The sequence below is a fragment of the Puma concolor genome, chromosome B1 (genome assembly GCF_028749965.1).
Source record: "Puma concolor isolate L17-30 chromosome B1, mPumCon1.1.hap2, whole genome shotgun sequence".
In the NCBI taxonomy this organism is placed as follows: domain Eukaryota; kingdom Metazoa; phylum Chordata; class Mammalia; order Carnivora; family Felidae; genus Puma; species Puma concolor.
Window position 1 is genome coordinate 111,840,603 of NC_141670.1, and position 23,191 is coordinate 111,863,793.

The window sequence follows — 23,191 nt, forward strand, 5'->3', positions numbered from 1 at the left end:
GGTAACCTCTAGAATCTGGAAAAGGCAAAGAAACAAATCCTCCCCTAGAGTCTTCAGAGGAACCATAGGTTGCCAACACCTTGGTTTCAGCCCAGTGAAACCCATGTGGGGAACTCTCATCTCCAGACTATAAAGTAATATTTTTGTGTTGGCCACTAAATTTGTGGAAATGTGTTACAACTGCAATAGGAAACTAATATAATGTCCAAGTAGTTAAAAGTAAAAAAAAAATAGGAATTATAACTCTGGTCATCATAAGTTGAAATATCGCTTTATTCAGTGGGAATGTTATTTTAAAAGAAGCACTAGATATCTGTTGACTTTGAAAATACTTTGGGGTGAGCGTCATTCATCTTTGACTTCAAACATGTCTTCTTCTGTTGAATTTTTTAACAAGAAGCGTATACTATTTTTAATAGAAAAGAATTGGTTTAGACTAATGAAAATCATTGGAGTTTAAATATTCAGTGGAGTCGACAGTGGTTCCTGCCTCATGAGAGGTTTATGCATCCTTTCATTGCCAGAATTAACCATGCCCTTCAGTAACTCTACCAGTGCTAACACAGGTAGGCATTGATTGAGTGAAAGAATAAGTGTTTGTGCAATAAACCTATACCTGAGAATGGTTTCGTCAGTTAGATAATGTTTTGTGGTTGCAACTCTTCCAACAAGGAGACCAGGAAAAAGGTTAAGTTGCCAGGCCACTGGAGCAAAATTTCTAATGGCAGCCCTCTCGCTCCTCATCCTATAGGAAAAAATAAATAGAGCAATATCACAGCTCACTGACTTCCTACTGATTCAGGACATCTTTAGATCAGCTTGCAAGCCAGGTCTCTGGCATCTGGTACGATAACGTAAAAAGTGAAATCGCTCCTGAAAAAGAATTCAGGTTAAATAACTCTTCATGTCAGAAGCTCAGATGCAGTTAAAATGTACCTTTCCTGGTTACCATTTTTTTTTAATTTGTTAATAACTATCCACATTACTGAATACACACACAAAGCCTTTAGATACCCAATCCCATATTAAAATCAAATTTAAAAACACTCAGAAGTTGTTCATGCTTTTAAATAGGCACTGCGAAATTTTCTTTTTTTATATCACGCAGTTGTTCAAAGGCTAAGATGTGGTGGGTTTGCCTCTAAAAATAGTGCGTCCAGTCTTCACTTCAGGCAGTGAAATGCAGGATCAGATCTACTGCCAAGGAGATTTTCATACGCATCTGGATTAGAAGGTTAACAACAAAAGGAAGCATGTAATGTCTTCTCTAAAACAGAAGAAACCAGCCTTGAAGGCATTTAAGAGAGCAACTGTCAGGGCTTCCAAAGTGTTCTTTGGGTGGCCCACGGGGGAGGATGGGTATCATCTGGCGACAAGCTGGAAGAAGCCAATGCTCAAGGAGAACAGTATACTTCTGCTTTTACGTTTTCCGGTGATGATCTTCTGAGAGGCACTGGAATGCTCTAGTGATGAACTTCTGTTCGGCTCCACACTTACCTGTGTTGAAATGCTGGCTCTGCCAAAGGACTATTGCATAACCTCTCTGTTCCTTCATTTGTAAACTGAAGATGGTAGTACTGGCACCTAGCTCTTAAGATCCTTGTTAGGATTGGAGGAATTAACATACGTAAAGTGCACGGAACAGAAGGAAGGCACAGCAAGACACTATATATGTGCTGGCTCTTAGAGTTTTATCTCTGCATTTTTTTCTCTCCCTAGATGAATCCTCATGATATTAGCCGGGAGCTATATTCTCCCCCTTGGACACCACAGGGACAAAATTGTGAATCATCTAGGGATCCAAATCCTTGGCTCTTCTCCTCCCAACCTAACCCAGAACCTTGCCCCTTAATTCAGGACCATGACTTTCTGAAAGACAGAGTTCACGCCATTCCCAGAAGCCTTTCTACTAGCCCTTCAGCCTGCCTGTTCCAGAGGGGGTTCCTTCAAGCCAGGCGAGGTGTCTCCCTCCTGAGGAGCCTCCCAGAAATATTAATGCTGAGTAGAAAGCTCTAAAAGCATCTAAAAGATGCAATGCATTGCACACTGGCAGCTACTCTCTCCATGAACCACCTGGCTCCTACCATGCTCTGGGCCAATGCCTAAGAATCATTCGATGAAAATGCAGATTCCTAAGCCTATCCCGAGATTCTTACTCAATAGCTGAAGCAGGGCCCCAGGCGAGACCACAGACCACACTCTGGGAACCCTGTTTGTTCCAGGCAGAGATGCCTGACCTAGCGCCAGCTCTTACACTGGGACCATGTCTTCCTCATCTCTGTACCTGCAGCACGAGGCACCAGACCTAGCACATAATAGTTGCTTAGAATGAATGTGTGAGAGCAGACAGGAAAACCCTTGTCCTTCATAGATTGGGAACAACAATCCATTGCCCAACACACAGAGGAATGCAAAACTGGCAGAGAAAGATTAGAAATGGGCATTTTTAGGAGATTTTCCCCCTGAAGCAATCCCAGGCACAGAAAACAAGCAAGACAAAATTTCAACAATTATGTATAATTTTTTAAAAGGCATCCTTCAATCAAAAACAAAACAAAACAGGGGCGCCTGGGTGGCACAGTCGGTTAAGCGTCCGACTTCAGCCAGGTCACGATCTCGCGGTCCGTGAGTTCGAGCCCCGCGTCGGGCTCTGGGCTGATGGCTCAGAGCCTGGAGCCTGTTTCCAATTCTGTGTCTCCCTCTCTCTCTCTGCCCCTCCCCTGTTCATGCTCTGTCTCTCTCTGTCCCAAAAATAAATAAACGTTGAAAAAAACAAAAACAAAAACAAAACAAAACAAAACAAAAACAAAACTCTATACCCAAGATGAAGAGCAGACATGGATCATTATTAAAGCTGGTCATTGAGGGGCGCCGGGGTGGCTCAGTTGGTTGAGCCTCTGACTCCTGATTTCGGCTCAGGTCATGACTCCAGTGTCATGGGACTGAGCCCCACATCAGGCTCCATGCTGTTCCTAGCATATTCCATGCTGTTCCCAGCCTCCCTGTTCCTAATCTTTTTCCTCTGCTTTATACCATAACTTTTTAGTTAAAGAGTAGTGTCATTCTGTGAGAGTTTGTGATGCTCCAAATCTTAATTAACACACCAAATAGGATTTATCTTAACCAAACCACACTTCTTAACACTTAAGAAGCCATTCAAATTTGTCAAAATAGGTAGTATCATCGTTCTTTAAAGACTCAGCCCATGTTTATCATATCCTTCTATCAAAATAGAAAGAGTACCATTAGAATGAGGAAAAGTATGTCTTGTTTTCCAGGCCATTACTAAGATATGTGTGTGCTCCTTCAGCAGATTTCACTGGAAAACAGCCTGATCTGAGCATCCGGGAGCCGGGTGTTGTCTCTAATCTGCAGTGCTGGCTCTACGTTGTTATCTTCAACACATCCTTTCAAATCACTTAACCTTTTTGCATTCTGTGTATGTAAAACCTTGGGGTCAGTGAACAAAAGTACAATGCTTGCCAGGTATTACATAAAGACAGAGGAAAAAGAGATCAGATAATGCCAAGAAAGCCCAGCTTTATCCAATCACATAGCTAAGGAGTGGGGCAAAATGTGTACTTACTTCATCAACACATGATGCGTCTAAGAATTGAAAGGTTATAGGATGGAGGCAGAAAGTAACAAGAGGGGATGCTAGAAGTCTGACCAGTGGGGAAAGAGGAAAGACTAGCCAGGATTGGATAGAGGAAAGTGGAGGAATAAATTTAAGGTTGAAGATGTTACAAAGAAGAAGAATATATGGAAAAGAGAAATACCAAAAGAGCAAAACAAATAGTAATTCTCATGAGTTGCTAAAATAAAATAAGTCAGCATATCAACTTTCAAGGCAAATGCCCTTTATTCTAAAGTTTGATGGGAAGATTAATTTGTCATGATTCTACCTAGTTTTGGTTCCCACACAGTTTAGACAGAGCACAGGGAATAATACACAGAGTTGTAACAGACTAACTTTTTAATCCTAAAAATGAACTGGCAACTATGGATGAGGCAGGGTGGGCAAGACAGACAAGAGGAACACTATTTCCACAGCTCAGGATTAAAATGTAGTGTTGTTTGCATTCCACCTGGTCCTTTTTGGACTGGACGGTCTGAAAGTTAGCGTTTCTCAGTATGCAAGAAGGCTTCCTGGGATAGGGGGCTGTGACTCCAACAATCCCAGGTGAGTTTCCAGAAAGGCTAATAGCAGAATTACAGGATGAAAACAGCAAAAGGCTCAGGGCAGCTGACATGTTTGGGTTTTTTTTTTTTTTCTTAAATTCCTGAAAACGGTCAGGAAAAAGAATAATCTTTATGACTGCTCAGATTGGAGACAAAGTGAAGAAAGAGAAAAAGAGTAGCACTATTTATTGAGCATCTATTTGCCAGGCCAAATTGAGTTTGCAGGTGCTCTTTAAGCATCAAATATTAACAAAAGTTCATCCTATTCAACACTCACTGTATGACAGGCACTGTACCAAGTATTTTGATAGGTTATTTTATTTAATCCTTAAAACAGTCAAGGAATCAGATATTATTATTATTATTATTATTATTCTCAGCATACGAAGCTTAGAAAGGATAAATAACTTGCCCAAGGTCCTGTTTTTAATAAATGATCCAGGGTTAAAATACAGATCTGTCTGACTCTAACTCTCATATTTATATGAAAATAACATGCAGGAAGTAAAACTCCAGTAATTTTTCAATTAAAATATAATTCTCTCAAAATTCCATAGTTTACTATTCACCATAAATACATAAGTATATGAGGTAATAAACAGTAAGAAAAAATATTTAAATCAAGAAATAGTAACAGAAACATTCTAAAGGACGCCTGGCTAGCTCAGTCAGTAGAGGATGTGACTCTTGATCTTGGTGTCATGAATTCAAGCCCCACATTGGGGGTAAAGTTTATTTAAAAAAAAGGGGGGGGGGAACCTGTTCAATTATGATACAATAAAATGCTATATGGTCTTTAAAAAGAATAAACTAACTATATTTAGACTAATCAAAAAGATGAGAGAAATGCCTTTATTGAACAATCCCAGGTAATGCAAAATGAGCGGAAGAACCGGAAAATCATTTTGCAACCCTTAATGGAATAATGGACTACAGCAAAAATAATCACTGAATGCCAAAAACATTAGGTGAAACATTAATGGGAAACTTTATACAGGCAGATCAGCCCGATGTCACCCAAATCCTCTGCTCAATCTTAAAATCACTCAAAGTGAAACATGAGATATATGAGCCTCCCGAGGTGATTGAGCAAGAACACAGGAACCACTTAGGAAGAATTCTTGCCAAAAACATTCAACATGAATTTAACCAAGCCTCAAATGCAAGGAATAGAAGAACAAGTGGAAAAGCACCTAGAGGAAACAGTCAAATCCAAAAGTATGGCCTTCTATAGGATAAAAAAAAAAAAAACTAATTTTTTAAAATAAATAAATGACATTTTTTAAGGGAAAATAAGTATTAACAATTTCAAAGAATTTTAATGGATGTCATATGTGGACACAATTTGGCTCCTAATTCGAACAAAACAACTATAAAAAGATTCTTTTGAGACAGAGAAACTGGAAAATAGACTGGGTTTGGGATTATATTAAGAATTATTGTTAGTTTTCTAAGATGTGACAATGGTATTATAGTTATTTTTTTAAGTCTTTATGTCTTTCTTAGAAATACATACAGAGAGGAAAAAATGTATACATACAAAGGTAGTTATGGGTAAATTACATGATATGTAAGATTTATTTTACAATACTCCAGAGAAGGGGTGCCTGGTTGGCTCTGTTGGTTAAGCGTCTGACTTCATTCAGGACATGGTCTCACAGTTCATGAGGTCAAGTCCCACACAGGGTCCTGCGTTGACAGCACGGACCCTGCTTCAGATCCTGTCTCCCTCTCTCTGTCTCTCCCCTGCGCATTCTCTCTCTCCCTCTCCCTCTCCTTCTCTCTCTCTCTCTCTCAAAAATAAACATTTAAAAAAATACTCCAGGATTGCCTGGGTAGCTCAGTCAGTTGAGCATCAGACTTCAGCTCAGGTCATGATATCACTGCTCATGAGTTCGAGCCCCCAGCCAGGCTCTGTGCTGATAGCTCAGAGCCTGGAGCCTACTTTGAATTCTGTGTCTGCCTCTCTCTCTGCCTCTCCCTCATTCACTCTCTGTCTCTCTCTGTCTCTCTCTCTCTCTCCAAAATAAATAAACATAAATAATAATAATAATAAAATACAATAAATAAATACTCCAGAGAAAAAGAGGGAGCTGTATATGAAAGTAGATTTGCAAATGTATTTATTATTTTGGAATTATTTCAACATACACATAGCAAAGAAATAATGAATTTGCATTGATCCAGCTTCTACATTTTGCCAATCTTAGCTCAAGCTGCATCTCCCACACATACTTTTTCTGCTGGCATATTTTAAAGTAAATCTCAAACATGAGACAACATATCATTTCACTCATAAATATATCAGCATGCATCTCTAATTGATAAGGAAATTTTTTTTCAATATAACCACTAGACCACTATTACACCTAACAAAGCTAATGGTAAGTCCCTTAATATTATCTAATATACAGTAAGATTGTCAAAAATATTTATATGTCTGTTGAAGCTGGTTAATAGATACCTGGGTGTTCATTACACAATCTAATTCTATATATGTTTTTTATGAAAAATTTATTTCATTTATTTCAAGAATAAGGTAACTTTGTATGTTACCTGATATGGAACAAGGGCAAAGACATTTTAAGTGGAAAAAATACAGCAGCATAGTGTATGCAGTATGCTACTATTTATGCTTAACAAGATACAGATAGATATATGTATGTATAGTCAAGGCAAATAACCAGAAGATACACATGGAACTAAAAATAGCAGTTACATCTCAGGAGGGGAACTGGAGCATCAGGCAAGAAGAAAACTTACTCATTCTTTTTTATCTTTTGAATTTGGGAGAGTATATCATATATTCAAAAACATAAATCAAGGGGGCCTGGGTGGCTCAGTCGGTTAAGCATCCAATTTTGGCTCAGGTCATGATCTCACAGTTCGTGGGGTTGAGCCCTGCGTCAGGCTCTGTGCTGACAGCTCGGAGCCTGGAGCCTGCTTCGGATTCTGTGTCTCCCTCTCTCTCTGCCTCTCCCCCGTTTGTGCTCTGTCTCTCAAAAATAAGCAAAAACATTTAAAAATTTAAAAAAAAACATAAATCATTCACAAATTAAAAGAAAAAACAGAATGCACAGCCACTTGGTTACATCACGCATCACCAAAACTAATCATTAACTGTCATCATCAGTCACAGCTTACACTAATCTAATTTTGGTAGCCTACCAGATTGACAATGCAAAATTGCCCTGATATCGCTAAAATCAGAAATCTTGAGCCATCTATCCAATCCAATATTCTAGGGTTCTGGGTTTTAGAGCTACTGTGGTCTAAAAGACTGCCACTTCAGTTTACTGTCATCTCCTCTTACATACTACTTCCTGTTTGGCTTATTCTGATTCAAACCTTTTTTTAAAAGGAAAAGAAGTATTAAAATTTAAAAGGGTCTTAATGGATGTCATATGTGGACATTTATTTCTGCACTTCAAGACTTTCTTCAGTAGAGCAAAGGCTTTCTCTGTTAATTCCTCTGGTGGTTCAAACCGAAAGTAAGACCACCTTTCAAAACTGTCCTGTGTCCAAATGAGACTTGCCGTACAATGTAGCTGCTACAGACCATTTTCTATCCTACCTGGTTTAGCTAAGTACTGATTAACTAACATATATTGGGCTAGCTATCTTTAGGGGGATTTGTCTGTTTCTAAATTACATTTTAAATAATTTACAGTTAGTGCCTAAACACAAGTATATAGCTGTCTTTTTATAGCAACAATTTAGATTTAACAGAGGCAGTATATTGGGAGTTTATAAAGCACCAATACATCTCCTTTTAAAATATTTCTCCTAAATGTCCTCTTTTCAGTCCCAAATGGAAACAAAGCGAAAATGCGTAACAAGTAGAAAGGCATGGAATGTTTATTCCCTGTGTGAGATTTCAGAGCAACAATTATTTTTAGTAACATCCGAGCCAAATGTTCTTAACAGAATTTAGTTTATTCTGAAATTGAATACCATGTGATATCAGAATAAGGTGTTTAAAATTCTTCAGTATTGTTCTACAAGTAACTTTACAACTAGAGGAATATGTTTTTGTGTATGTATATCAACAAAGTTTTAGTAAGTGTAAATACGTACAACGTGAAGGAACAATAGTCCTTTCTGAGCAAAACAAAATAATGGTATGACAGTAAAATGATGTAAAATCTACTTTCAACCCAGCATCATTCTTCATTTAGGATGGTTTAATGTTCCCTTTAGTATAAAACCCAATGATATTAAGATATGAGGAAAAGTTATGAATTGCAGCATTGATGTTCCAACATCAAGATGAGAAAAGATCTAATCATATGAAACTTGTGGAGCCTATTTTTTCTTTAGCACTTGAAAACCACACTCAAGGGTATACTTTTACATGTCACAAACAGGAACCCCAACAACGGATATTCTGAATGGCTAGCATGAAAGGATCTGTGAAATTGTTTTGCTAAAAAACAAGACATAAGCAGTTCAGTCTGGATTACTTACGTTTTGTTTTCTGGTTTTAGTTCTGTTTTTCCACAATGTGTTCTCTTAAAATGCCAAAGAAATCCTACTTTGAGTTTCGACCACAAAACCTACACCTTTAGAGAGGTGGGCCTCATGGTAGATGGCAATTTTGTGAACAAACAACATCCTATACGAGTCACTGTGCCCAGCTCTGGGAAGACAAAGGTAAAACAGCCCTTCTCTCAAGGAACTTAAAGAAGCCTAAGGTAAGTGGGCAATTCACTACTCAAGTTAGGAAATGTGAACTGATTGGCAAAAGGAAGAAAATGTAATAAATATGGTAACATGCTTTTTCAGACTTCCAGTAATATTGTTCTGCGATATATATTTTAAAAAAATTTTTTAATATAATTTATTGTCAAGTTAGCTAACGCACAGTGCACAGTGTGCTCTTGGCTTAAGGAGTAGATTCCCATGATTCATCGCTTACATCCAACACCCAGTGTTCATCCCAACAAGTGCCCTCCTCAATGCCCATCACCCATTTTCCCCCCTGCCTCACCTCCCCATCAACCCTCAGTTTGTTCTCTGTATTTAAAACTATCTTATGGTTTGCCTCCCTCTCTGTTTTTTCCCCTTCCCTTCCCCTATGGTCTTCTGTTAAGTTTCTCAAGTTCCACATGAGTGAAAACATATGATATCTGTATTTCTCTGACTGACTTATTTCACTTAGCATAATACCCTCCAGTTCCATCCACATTGTTGCAAATGGCAATATTTCATTCTTTCTCATTGCCGAGTAGTATTCCATTGTATATATATACTATATCTTCTTTATCCATTCATCAGTTGATGGACATGTGGGCTCCTTCCATAATTTGGCTATTGTCAATAGCACTGCTATAAACATTGGGGTACATGTGCCCCTATGAATCAGCACTCCCGTATCCTTTGGATAAATTTCTAGTAGTGACATTGCTGGGTTGTAGGGTAATTCTATTTTTAATTTTTTGAGGAAACTCCATGCTGTTTTCCAGGCCGCACCAGTTTGCATTCCCACCAACAGTGCAAGAGGGTTCCCCTTTCTCCACATCCTCACCAACATCTGTTGTTTCCTTGTGATATATTTTTATTAGGGCATTACCTTTACAGAGTCCATAAATCATTTCGCTGTGAGTTAAATTGGTTACAAAGCTACCATGTTTTAGATAAAGCTGAAAGAACTATGCTTTTAAGAATAAGGTCTTATAAAACAAAATTTTGTATGGAAACTAATTTGATGATAAATTATAAATAAATAAATAAATAAATAAATATGTTTATTCCATTTAAAAAAATAAAACAAAATTTTGTCAAATTATGGTATCTATTAGGACCTTGTAATGGGGACTGTCTTCTAAATACTCCTGGTAGAACTAATAAGCAGGTAACTATTACTCCTAAACATTTCCCATATCTTTTAATCATATCACATCACAATTTATTAACATAATGGAATCTTATCCAAAATAAAGGCATTCTCTCCTCACCTATAAGTCAACACTCCCCTCCCCACATCTGTATTATATATATAAACAAATAGGTCTTACCACAATCTTCATGTTTGTGTACACAACTCTACAGAAATCTATACTTGAAACAATAGCATCAGTTAAAAGAGAGCCTTAGACTTAGAAAGACCTGGTTGGAATCTGAGCTGACAAGTCAAGTGCTTTAGTGCAAGTTCACCTTACCATCTGTGAAATGTCCATAAATAAATGAAAGTTAGGAAATGGTCTGGCAAATGGGAAGTGCTCAGCATATGGCAGCTGCTATTGTCATTGTTATTGTTATTACTTATGATACTTCCTCAAAACCCAGTTTAATCTGATACATAAGGTACAAATCAAATTAAGATTAAGATTAAGGAATAAAGATTTAACAATGTCATCAAAACCCAGTACTGGGTCTTGAATGATTGAATATTCTTTTTGACTGATGGCAGCAGATAATCTTTTCCTAAATCATTATATTTAGGAAATATAGAACTATTTTTCTACCAAATCTCCTCAAAAGTTGTGTTGTAGTGCTCTTTTCAAGTGTAGTGCTGTGCAATAGATCTTCATAACTTCTTTTCCATGCTCAAGACAAAGGACAAAAAATATGCTGAAGACCTACATCAAACCCAAAGACCCAAAAGATAATAAATAAACACAGTTTTCATGAGGAAGCCCTCCATCTAAACAATTTAGACAGTTGGGTGTAAATTAACTTTAAGAGATTGTTCTAAAAAATCAGCATTAATCAAAACAGACTGGAGTGTAGGAGCTTAAATTCATGATCAAAGAAATCAATCTATAACTTCCATTGACCCCAAACAGTAATCTCAGATTTCACATTGAAGCTGGCAAAGTTACTAGCACAGTAAACAGTAGCATCTGGCTCTCATGTGGGATGGTGTATACAATGGGCTGATCCATAACTTTAGTCTACTTTAGACATTTAGATGGATGGGCTAAGAGCCCAGTGTGTTATAATAACCCTGAAAAGCTTTTGGCTCTGGCCGTGAACACATTAGCATTAACTTAAATCTGTTGCTTTGTTTACAACAAGAGATATTCGCTTGTGCTTTCTGCCTAAATGGAACCAGTTAAAGGCATCCAAGGCCTTAAAGAGTGAAATTTACAACACGGACAGCAGCCATTCACTGTATTGAGGCTCCTCTGGCCATTGTTTTTGCATTTCCTCTTAGTTATATCTTTTTTAAATAAGTAATACCTTTCATTGAAGCCCTTGTCTCTCCATATTAGAAATATTAACAATTTCTCTTTTCTGTTTTCTTTTTGCCCACCATAACCTGAAACTTAAAATAAGAAATCAGCTAGAGGGCTCCTTGAAGATGTCACCATTTAGAAATGTCACACATGCAGCCATTTGTTTCAGAGCTAGGGAGTGCAGGCTCTTTGGAACAGTGTTCCAATTATTCTTGTTGAAACCACTCAAAGCCACCAGAACTAATTTCTTCCAATATATCACTATAGTATAATGTCTAGATTGAAAAGATGCCCTCACTAGACCAGTAGAAACTGATTATTACACATTAAGGATATAATCAGAGATCCTCTGTATTATAGGCAAGGTTTCTAAAAAATGTAATTAAACAACACCCAATCTAATTAATTATGTTTCTTGCTTTTACAAATAGCATGAATTACATGTGACATTTATTCTTACTTATTTTGATTTCAAACAAATATGTGAATCTCACCCTGACCACAATTAGACTGAATAATTAACAGATGGATATTCTAATTCCATTATAGGAAAGCATAACATTGTGTTACCTTTTAAATCTCAATACACTCATCAGCAGGCATTGTAATGCCCTGTATATTCTATCAATCAATAAGTATTTTTTAAATCTCTTTTATGTCTAGCAGCAATCTAAAGAGAGTAAGTTAAGCTGAAAATTTATTTTAAACATCTCTTAATTTTTTTAAGTTTATTTATCTATTTTCAGAGAGAGAGAGAGTGAGCTGGGGCAGGGCAGAGAGAAAGGAAGAGACAGAATCCCAAGCAGACTCTGTGTTGCCAGCATGGAGCCTGATGCGGGGCTCAATCCCACAAACCATGAGATCATGACCTGAGCTGAAATCAAGAGTCGGATGCTTAACCAACTGAGCCACCTAGGCAGCCCTAAATATCTCTTAAATGGTTTAAATATGTCCCCATGAATAGGGCCTATGTAAAGAAAGAATATTAATATGACTCAGACAACGACCCAGGGGCACCTGGCTGGCTCAGTAGGTAGAGTATGCCACTCTTAATCTCAGGGTTGTAAATTCAAGCCCCAGGTTGGATGTAGAGATTACTTAAAAATAAAATCTTATAAAAAAAATAAAAAGAAAAAAATAAAAGAAAAAGAAAACTACCCAAATGGGAAGAAGCTTCTCAATGCTACTGTGGTATTTGTTTGCCATAATTGAACAATGATTGAATAATGATCACTTTACTAATTAAGGTGGTCCACATTCCCAGTAAGGCAAGATTGGAAAACTAATAATCAGGTATTTGAGATCTCATCACATGACCCACAAAGAACATGCTACTCCCCTAACAAAATAAAACTTAATTTTCTTTCAAAGGACATTCCAACATATTCCAAGATATTCTTAGGAAAGAAATGCAAAATTGTAGTGATTTTACTAGTAGTACCACAGCTAAATAAAATGAAAAATCACCTAAAATTGGAAAAAAAATTATAGAAAAATGCTTTCTCCTTAAGTTAGGTGATTGTGAAAGGTACACTGAGTCAGGAGAGCGGGGTTCTGGTCCTGATTCTGTCACTCATCACATGTATGACTCGGGCCACTTTGCCCTCTGTAAAATAAGCAGATGGACTGTCAGTCCTGAGGGTCTGTTCTACTTCTAAGTCCCTAACTGCGTATGCCTTCCCTGAAAAGTAGAAATCTGGGGTGTAGATAGCCCCTGTGCATTAATCACAGTCTGCCAAAAATGACAATGAAGACAAGGAAACAGAGGCATTAAGCAAAGCTTTTGTGAGTGAGATAGGGAAATGAGTCATTTTCTCCATTTCTTTTCATAAGAGTATATTAATTTTTGAAGAAAAGAAATTCTAAAACACCCATAAACTGGCATCTCTACCCTGAGAAGCAGGTTGGTGTGTCCTTGCAGAGATGAGGGCTCCTCAGTTTTATCACCAAAGAATCGATGGGCCAAAGCATGGGCATCAGTTCATCGGGCTTCCCTAGACAGAGATACAGTATTTGGCAGCTAGCCAAAAAAGGGGGTGTGGTCTAGGGCTGGGTCAGTAAGAGTACTTCTGAAAACATTTCTCACGCTATGCTCACCTACTCTCCTCCAGCAAGTACCAACTGCATATCCTATGCCCTTTGTCCCCTCTTCTGAAATGGCTAACGAAATTACAAGCAGTAATAAGGACCCTTTCCAGAATAAATCTAGCTTCACTCAACAATATGGAGGGAGAACAAGATGGGGTGGGGCAGGAAAGAGAGATGCTTCATTTTTCTACAGCTTCATTTTATTTGGCTTGTACTCTGCTTCCACGGGGCTCAAACGATGAATTAGAACCCTCTCTGCACTTAGTGCTTATGCAGTTCATTGGAATAAAATGGCAAGTGAATGAATAATCCATGTTCACAACACTATGGGTGGGGCAAGCTCTCGTCTGTTGTTTGATGTTCTGTGACTTAAATCATCTATTGCAAAAGCCTACAAAAAAGAATGGATCGCATCTAAGCATACCTGCTTTGCTCCCATCCCACTGTCTTTCCCACCCAAAAGTTTCTTCGATACCTAAATGTTTCTAGAATCAGGCTTTGACCCCAACGCCTACAGTTAATGCAGAGACTCAAAGAAAAGACTAGGGTTATTCCTAAAACCCAAACAAACAAACAAACAAAAAGAATAAATATTTCCCAATGCTTAAAGACATAGCCTAAATAATTATTTGTTTATGTCTTTCAAGTGGACATCCCACACCTTGACCTAAAACTCTGTCAAGTGTTCCTAGAAAAGCGCCCAGGCAAATAAACAATCTCTTCCCCTAAGTTTCCTTTTGTAGCCCCTTGCAAGAGACTTATTTTCAGTCTCTAAAACAAATTCAGTGTTACATGCCCAGAAGGAACAATAAGATGTTACTGAGTATATTCCCTTGCTCTCCAAAAAGGCCACACCTAAACATTACAGAGGTAAGGATCTCTCCTGATCCATGAGTGTGGGAATGTGATGCTTGTTACCAGCAAAACAACAAAAAACAGTGCTTAGAAATCTGCCCTGCTTGCACTTCTCACCACTCTTTAACGGGGCTTTGGAAGCAGTAAAAACAATTTGCTTGCTGGGAAAAGGGAGAGAAAACTCCATCATTCTTCCATTACTGGCACCTGTGCTGCCAGCTGACACTACCTCATATAAAATTGACCATTAAAAAGCAATATACTAACAGCATTTCAGTTTACCAGTAATTCCTCAAATCTACATGCTCCTCACTGCTGGTTCACCCTGCTTTCTTTCCCATCACCTACTTACCCAAAGCCAAAAAAGAGGGGGCAACCACTAAATATTTCTCCGGCACAGACACAGCCAGTATCTTAACATAAACAGTGCTTCTGACCAAGAGAGACACCACCCTCTTTCCCCTCTCCCTGTTTACCATACAGAGAACACCAGGACCACTCAGGGGTGTGAGAATCTGAAATCAATTTAATCGAACCACATCTAAAAAATCTACCCCACAATTACAAAAATAGAAAATGCAATTCAGAAAAACACATCACCGTGGAGAACAAACCGAAATCAGGGCTGGGGGACATTTGCACATCAGCGCTGCCTATCAACTCCAGGATGGCATGGAAAGGCGCTCTGCCCAGCCCAGATCCTGGGAGAGTGTTCTACAAAGGGCTTCCAGTAACCCCCATCAACACCAACACTTCCTCCCCGCTTCCAGAATGCTCTGAATAAAAACCTTCTTTAAGTACTTACTGGGAGCAGGAGCTTCTCTGTGCAATGTAACTGTGAGTCACACAGCAGGAGGGGCCCCGGAGCAGGGCAAACCGGAGAGCCCCCAGCTTCCCTGCAGGCTGGTGTCTATGAGACAGCAGCCCCGGAGCCGACTTTCCCATTACAGCCTCAGACGGTAATCCATGTGCTTTCGGCGGGCCAGTCCCAGCGGCCCACGGAGCACCACATGATCCGCTCTGACATCAGATCAGCCAGACGTGACAGCCGTCCGCCAGCCTCTTCTACACTCGTGGGCTGCATCATTTGGGTGCCTTTGGCTTACATTTAAGCAGGTGGTACAGAGTAAGGAATTGTTTTCTCACAAAAAAATTTTTTTTTGCCTGATTCCTTCTGTTTCTAACACAAGGAAGAAATAAGCAAGAAAAGCACTGGGATGTGTTTGCAGCCAGAACTTAGCAGATATATGGGAAGTAGCTGAAGTTCCACACCTAGTTCAGAGAAGGTGAAAAATGACCTACCACCAAGATGCCAAGAACCATGGGAGTAATTTCATCTGCAAATCACTACCACCTCCCCCCCCCCCACCGACCTTTCAGTAGATATATATGTGTACATGTCCTAAAATATAGGTGGGTTGTGTGTGAATTTTATTTAAGCTAATCACTACTGGTTTTCTTTCATGGAATTTCTCAGGGAGGTAACCACTAGATTCAGTGCCATGTGCAATAATTCCTCACATACAGTCCAACAGAAATAGACTTATAGACTTAGGTAAGTAGAAATTCAGAATCATCGATTCATGCTTGCATTCATTCATTCAATAACCATTTATTGATCACCTACTAAGCACCTACTACAAAGGGGGCTAGTAGATTTAGGGGCAGGGTATTTGAATCTTCAAATAAGATTTCTTTTTATTTGGCACAGGGTTTCTAATTCTATTTCTGTGATAAGTCAAAGAAATAATGGCTCTCTCAAGGCTCCTTATAACATGTTTTGTGTCTAATACTGAATCTGAAGGCTAGTAATAAAACTATGTTTCATCTCAGTTTCATTATAATAAACGGCAATAAATGTAACATTTAAGGTAAGAATAACAACAATTATTAAGCTTTTATGAAGCAAAATCATAGCCAAGTAAGGCAGCAGTAACCAGAAGCATACTTCTTCCCTGGTCAAGAGGAGAATTCACTTTCTTTGTCTAATTTAACTGTATTACTTCCTGTGAGTTTGGTTTATCAACTGTATTTCAGATATTTATGTAGAAACAGGAGGTCTCTACATGCACCTTGGTATTATTTACAGTGACACAGTGTAAATAGGTGTTAAACATCATAGGTGTTCAACAAGTAGTGAGAATAAATTAATTGACTCAAACAGTTTTATTGTTTATATGGCTTATTCCCAATACAAATCAAATGGAAATTAGCTGCCTCATGGAATCACATATTGAATTCCATAGTCAGAAGCAACCTGGTCACCTTCTCAGGAGAAAATATCAAAAACTTGATACAAAACAAGCAGAAGATTTAAATATTATATATATATATACACACACACATATGTGTACATGTGTGTGTATATATATAGTGACAAATAGGTTATTATATTAAAATCATATAGCTTAATAGATTATTCAATTATCCCCATAACAAAGAGGATATGTAGATACTGTTTAAATATTGATGTTGTAGCTTTAGTAAATACATACAAAAATATTGAAATCCACTTTAAATGTAAGGAACAAAGACAAAATAATGAAAGCCTTGTTTATCATTATTTTGTTATTATTCTGTGGGAAAGAGCATATTAATAAACTAAGATATAAACAAATGAAAGTGATACTTTTTTGCTTGAGAAATACCTTTCTGTTTAGAGTTTCTTGGCATTTTTCTTACCTTTAACTTTATAAACGTAATTAATTTTGAACATTTTAAAATAACACTCTAGAAATGTGTCTGTACCTAGTGATCTTTTGCCACTATCTCTAATTATGTGGGCAAACTAAAGTGTGAAATTTGGCCTCATGGACAAAATGCTCCTTCCAAAATCTACACAGCTAATAAAAGTTTAATATTCGATTGACTCTCACTAACACTGCTAAAACCCTAGTTCAAACTACCATCGTCATGTGTCTCCTAGATTCTGGCAACTGCTTCCACCCTGTCCTCCAAACAGCAAGCAAAATATTCTTAAACTGAATCACTCGTTTACTCAAAACCCTCCACTGGTTTCCACCTCGTTTAATTCCTTGCTATGGCCTCTAAAATGCTCCAATAATATGTATAAGATGTTTCTCAAGTGATTTTCCTCTCGAGTACATAACTGAACATTATTCTCCTTGGCAGAGTAATTGTTAAGCAGTTAACACATTTTCTGTAATTGATTTATTTCATTAAAATAGATTAGCAGAAATGGAAATTATTGAATCAAAGGATGTGGTCTGTTCCGAAGTGACAGGGTTCAAGCTAGATAAACAGTTCCTGTCTAAACACCGCAGCTCCCAGCTCCCTTCCAGCTAAGTGGGGCCTTGTTAGCAGAATTCTGCCTCTCTTCCTTAAGAGAATAGTGCCTGTCCTGGACTTCTTTCTCTCCTCTTCATACAACCTGGAACCCGGACTTGCCTGTGACCTAGTTTGAACCACACAGCTTTAACACTTAGGAAACGACAGAGCAAGGGAATGAAGAGAACCAGGTACCTAAATGACCACAGAAAGCAGAGCTGCCCTTCCAACCTGGACTACTCACTCTCAACCTGTTGTAGGAGAGAATCTTTTTTTTTTTTAATTTCAAGAGATCTCATTTGGTACCTCTTTGTCACAGTATCATAGGCTCTGTCCTAACTAGTAAGAATGGTTGCAACTTTTTAATATTGTAGCATAATTCATATTGCCCAATTACTTAGCAGAAAGCCAAATATCAAGTGTCATTCCTACCAATGTGTACAAGATCACATTTTTTCTACATTTTTACTACATTCATGTTGAAGCCTATTTCTTCTAAGGAAAATCTAATTTGATCAAGAAAAAATAGTATATATTCAATTTTTTTAGTAAAAGGAAGTTGAACATGATTCAGTATTTACTATCCATAGGTATTCCACCTTTTGACAATGGCTTATTCATGTTTTTTGTTTGTTTTTGCTTTTGTTTTTAAGTAATCTCTAAACCTAACATGAGGCATGAACTCATAAGCCTGAGATCAAGAGTCACATGCTCTACCAACTGAGCCAGCGAGGCAACACTATACATGTTGTTTTTACTTTTGTTAGAATTTTATTACTTTTCTTGTCCATTCTGTTGACCGTCATGGTTTGTCTTTCAATTCTGCTTTCAGGAAACATGTTGAAATGTTTTATTATCATCAAATTTGTAATTTTTCTATTGAAATTTGCTCCTTTGAAAACTCTCTTAATGCTCACATTTTGAACCCTCAATACCTTTTCCCACTAAAAAGAACCAAGACTCTTTGGAGAAAAGAATGATTTCAGATCTGAGGCAGAACATGTGTAACATGAGCTTAAGACATTATTTTATGCCAGAAGTAAAGAAACTATAGAAGAGCATAAACATCATGTCAAAAAATGTAGGAATCAATTTGGGGAGGCTCCTACAGGCCAACTTCATCTAGCTACTGTGGCTACACAAAAAGCCACACCAAACTTTACTTAAAACAACATACATGTTCTCTCAAATTTTCAGTGTGGGCAGAGTTCAGTGGGTCAACTGGTGTCTACTCCACTCACATCAACTGATCATCTCAAAAGCTAAAGGCTGAAATCTGAAGCCTCACCCATCCATTCACATGTTTGTTGCCTGGCCTGGAACAACTAAGGGATGAAACAATCAGGACTCTCTAGTCATCTCCTATATCTCTATGTTGTCTCTCCATATGCTTTCTCTTCTTTGGTGTGGGGGCTTCAGGGTGGTTGGATTTCACTGAAAGCACATATCCCTAGAGAGGGCTGGGCAGAAGCAATGGAGAAATGTCAATATCACTTTATAAGAAGAACATGTGGGGGCGCCTGGGTGGCTCAGTCGGTTGAGCATCTGACTCTTGGTTTCGGCTCAGGTCATGATTTCGTGCTTTGTGAGTTTGAGCCCTGCATGGGGCTCTGCACTGACAGCACGGAGCCTACTTGGGATTCTCTCTCTCCCTCTCTCCCTCTCTGCCACTCCCCTGCACGTGCTCACTCTCTCTCAAAAATAAATAAAATAGGGGCTCCTGGGTGGCTCAGTCGATTAAGCGTCCGACTTCAGCTCAGGTCATGATCTCACAATTCGTGAGTTTGAGCCCCACGTGGGGACTCTGAGCTGTCAGCACGGAGCCTGGAACCTGCTTCGGATTCTGTGTCTCCCTCTCTCTCTGCCCCTCCCCCGCTCATGCTCTGTTTCTGTCTCTCAAAAATAAATAAATGTTAAAAAAAATTAAAGAAGAATAAATAAATAAATAAAATAAACATTTAAAAGAAGAAGAAGAAGAAGAACATGTAGGACCAAATATATTGGTATAGCATTCTTAGGTGAATACAGTCTGTGACAGATTCATAAAGAATACTAAAGAATAATAAATAATGATTAATCCACTTGAATATATAAAAATCCTAATGATACTTTAACACAAAAATAAAAAAGAACATATTTGCCACTAATTGAGAAGAAGTTCAATTCATCATACCAGCTCTCTGACTTGAAAATTTGTAGAGAGAGATTTTAAGTACTATTTCTTTACCACATGAAACTCTATATCAGAGGAACAGTTGGCTTCAGTTGATGAGAAGAAGCTCTTCTTGATAGAAGAATCTTAATGAATGAAAAAGGATTGACAGAATTGGAAAAATCACCATTTTGCAATCTGTAATGGAATAACTGGTTCAGGGAGGAGTCAGCAACGGGTGCTAAAAGTGCTGTGTATGGGGCGCCTAGCTGATTCAGTCAGTAGAGCATGTGACTCTATCTTGAGGCCATGAGTTGAGGCCCCAGATTGGGCCTAGACATTACTAAAAAAAAAAAAAATTGAATATAAGGTTGACAAAGACTGGATAACAATCTGCTGCCAGGTTGTCTCCGCACAGAATATTTACTTGTCTCAAGGGGAAAACTCATAACTTCCCAATGGAGTGATGTGGCATTTTTCACAGTAACAATGAATCTAATGACGGAGGTTAACATAAAGACAAGTAGGTAGTGTGCAACTCCTGATATGGCACAATATACCGTTCACAGCATCACTCATGAAATAGTCTTGACAAGAATGTTTTACCTGACACCTGACTGTAGTCACAACTTTAGATAGAAATGTCCATGGGGTGCCTGGGTAGCTCAGTCGGTTAAGTGTCTAACTCCCAGTTAGGTTGTGATCTAATGGTTTGTGAGTTTGAGCCCTACATCTGGCTCTGTGCTGACAGTGTAGAGTCTGCTTGGGATTTTCTCTCTCTCTCTCTCTCTCTCTCTCTCTCTCTCTCTCTCTCTCTCTCTGCCTCTCCCCTGCTCGCGCTCTCTTGCTCCCTCTCAAAATAAATAAACTTTAAAAAAAAAGTCCAGTTTACAGGAAATACAATGGAAAGTAAACCAGAATTTCAATGTAAGTAAACAATCATATAAATCCAGAAGGTAGAATTCTACCAGAAAATTGACCCAGTCTCTTCAACAAGAAATTATAATGAGGTTCTGGTTCAAGATGGCAAGATAGGAAGATACTGAACTCACCCCCTCTTGCAGACTCACCAAATCTACAGCTATATATGGAACAATTTTCTCTGGGGAAAAAAAAGGACTAAAAAACTGATAAATAGTGCCTTCACATCAGGCAAATGAGAGGGAAAGCACAACAAGGAAGAAAGTCTAAGATGCAATAGTGCTATAAACCCCACCTCCTGGTTAGACAACCCACAGTCAGGAGGGAACTCAAACCAGGAGCTTCTATCTAAAGAGTGAAGGGTTTTACCCTACATTAGACACCCCAACTTTTAAGACCAGCACCTGAGAGATGAGCCCCCAAAACACTTGGCTTTGAAGGTCAATGGGACTTATGCCCACAAGATCCTGGGTCTGTGTGTGCCAAACTGAGGAATACTCTTAAAGGGCCTGTGTGCAGACTCACCCACTCCAGGGCCAAGAAACAGCCCTTTGAAAAATGCCCAGACTTTATGTGAAAGAAACTCATTTCCTAATTTTAAAGTATTGGTCTGAGGGACAGGGGCCAGCTAAGATATTTCTGGGGGTAGCAGGCTGTTACTGCTCTTACACTGCACTTTTAAAACCAGTAGGCACCATCCTTTTTTTTTTTTTTTCCTCCCTTTCCCACGGGTACCATCTTTATGCTCTAGTCAGCAGGCACCATCTTGGACACTCACCCTTTGCCTTGCTAACACCAGAAAGGGCCTTTTTCTCCACCCACTTCCCTTTTTTTTCTTTTTATTTCCCCTATTCCTTTTTCTCTTTTTCTTTTTATTTTCCTTTCTTTTTCTTTTTCCTTTTATGGGTGGGTGCCATCTTTGCCATTCTTCCTCTGCTTCAATCCAGCCAGTGTCATCTTTACACACTCCCTCTCTTGTACTCCAGAGCACCGGTATCTCCCAGAGGGTAGCTTCTACACATTTATGGTGCTCCAGTTTCTACATCTGGTGACCCAGTTTTTGCTGCTGCCACCCAGGGAATGCCCCCTTGAGGATCTGGCTCCAGAAACCAGAAAGACTTACATTCTTGGGTCCCATGGGACTGTCACAATCTAAGAGACATTTCTTTTTTTTTTTTTTTATGTTTATTTATTTTTGAGTGTGTGTGAACAGGGGCAGGGCAGAGAGAGAAGAAGATACAGAATCCAAAGCAGGCTCAGGCTCCCAGCTGTCAGCACAGAGCCTGATGTGGGGCTTGAACTCACAAACCATGAGATCATGACCTGAGCTAAAGTCAAACGCTTAACCTACTGAGCCACCCAAGACATTTCTTGACAGACTACCACCCCTAAGGCACTGCACAGGCAGCAGACCGAAACATACCCCTGGACTTTCTGTGAAAAAGGCCTATCTCTTGTCCAAGAGTTTTTACCTGAGGGGCAGGCTTCTTGTTCTGCACATTCATAGCAGCTTACGGTACAGAGGCTGATGAAGACAGTCTTTGCAACGCTCCCTCTGCCTCACTCCACCTCACTAGTGTCTTCCAGAATAGATCTTATACCTTTGTGGTTTCATGATTATTGGTGTTGCTTTTAGGGGACTCCTCTACATCGCCCGGTCCCAGTGACCAGCAAGGGTTATATTCGCAGGTCCCACAGACCTACAACCAATGGAGAAAGGACTCAAACAGCTACCACCCCCAGGGCTCAGCAAGAGACAACAGACCCAGGTGCTCGATGTTTCTGCAAAAGAGACCTATTAGCTTCTCCTCAGAGCTGCAGCCTGAGAGACAGGCTTCTAATTAAACACACATCTAAAGGCTGACCGTAAACCTCTCCTGGGACTTCAGAGCACAGGCATTATCCTCACACTCTCCTTCTGCCGTGCTCTAGAGAACCAGCGCCTCTTGGAGGGGAGCTGTGATATGTGTCTGCTGACCATTTTTACGACTGGTGCCTGGTTTTGTCGGCTGCTCCAGAGGGGTGACCTCTTGATTGCCTGGCTCTAGTGGCCAGTGGAGGAGGGGGAGGGAGCTGCATTCCTGAGTCCCATGAGACTGACAATTAGAAAAACAGTTCTTGGCAGGCTACCACCTCCAGGGCACTGCACGGACAGCATGCTAAAACACACCCCTAGCCTTTCTGTGAAAGAGGCCTGCGTGCTAGTCCTGGAGCATAGGCCCCAGGGGCAGCCTTCAGGTTGGGCACCATCTAGAGGCTACCGAAGTGCTCTCAGGGAACGACAGCAATGTAAGCCAAGGAAGGCCATCTACACGTCATCCATCTGCCTCAATACAGCTGGCTGGTATCTTCTAGAAAGGAGCTTGTCTACTTGTCTGGAGCCCTAAATTTTTGCAACTGCTGATAGAAAACCACCCCACTTACAATTGCATCAAAAAAATACCTGGGAATAAATTTAACCAAGGAAGTAAAACACCTGTACACTGAAAACTACGATACTCTGATGGCAGAAATTGAAAAGAAC

General features: G+C 39.1%; 1 protein-coding gene across 2 annotated transcripts in view; it reads right to left on the reverse strand.

Moving 5' to 3' along the window:
• The window catches only part of ANK2 (ankyrin 2), a 673,807-nt gene that overhangs the window by 555,074 nt on the left and 95,542 nt on the right, over positions 1-23,191 (reverse strand). Inside the window, exon 1 of one of the 2 annotated variants that reach the window (XM_086704361.1) lies at positions 15,112-15,266. The exons of the other annotated variant lie outside the window; for it this stretch is intronic. The gene's annotated coding sequence lies outside the window, so the exon portion shown is untranslated. Of the gene's footprint in view, positions 1-15,111; positions 15,267-23,191 lie in introns of those variants that run through there. 2 annotated transcript variants of the gene reach the window in all.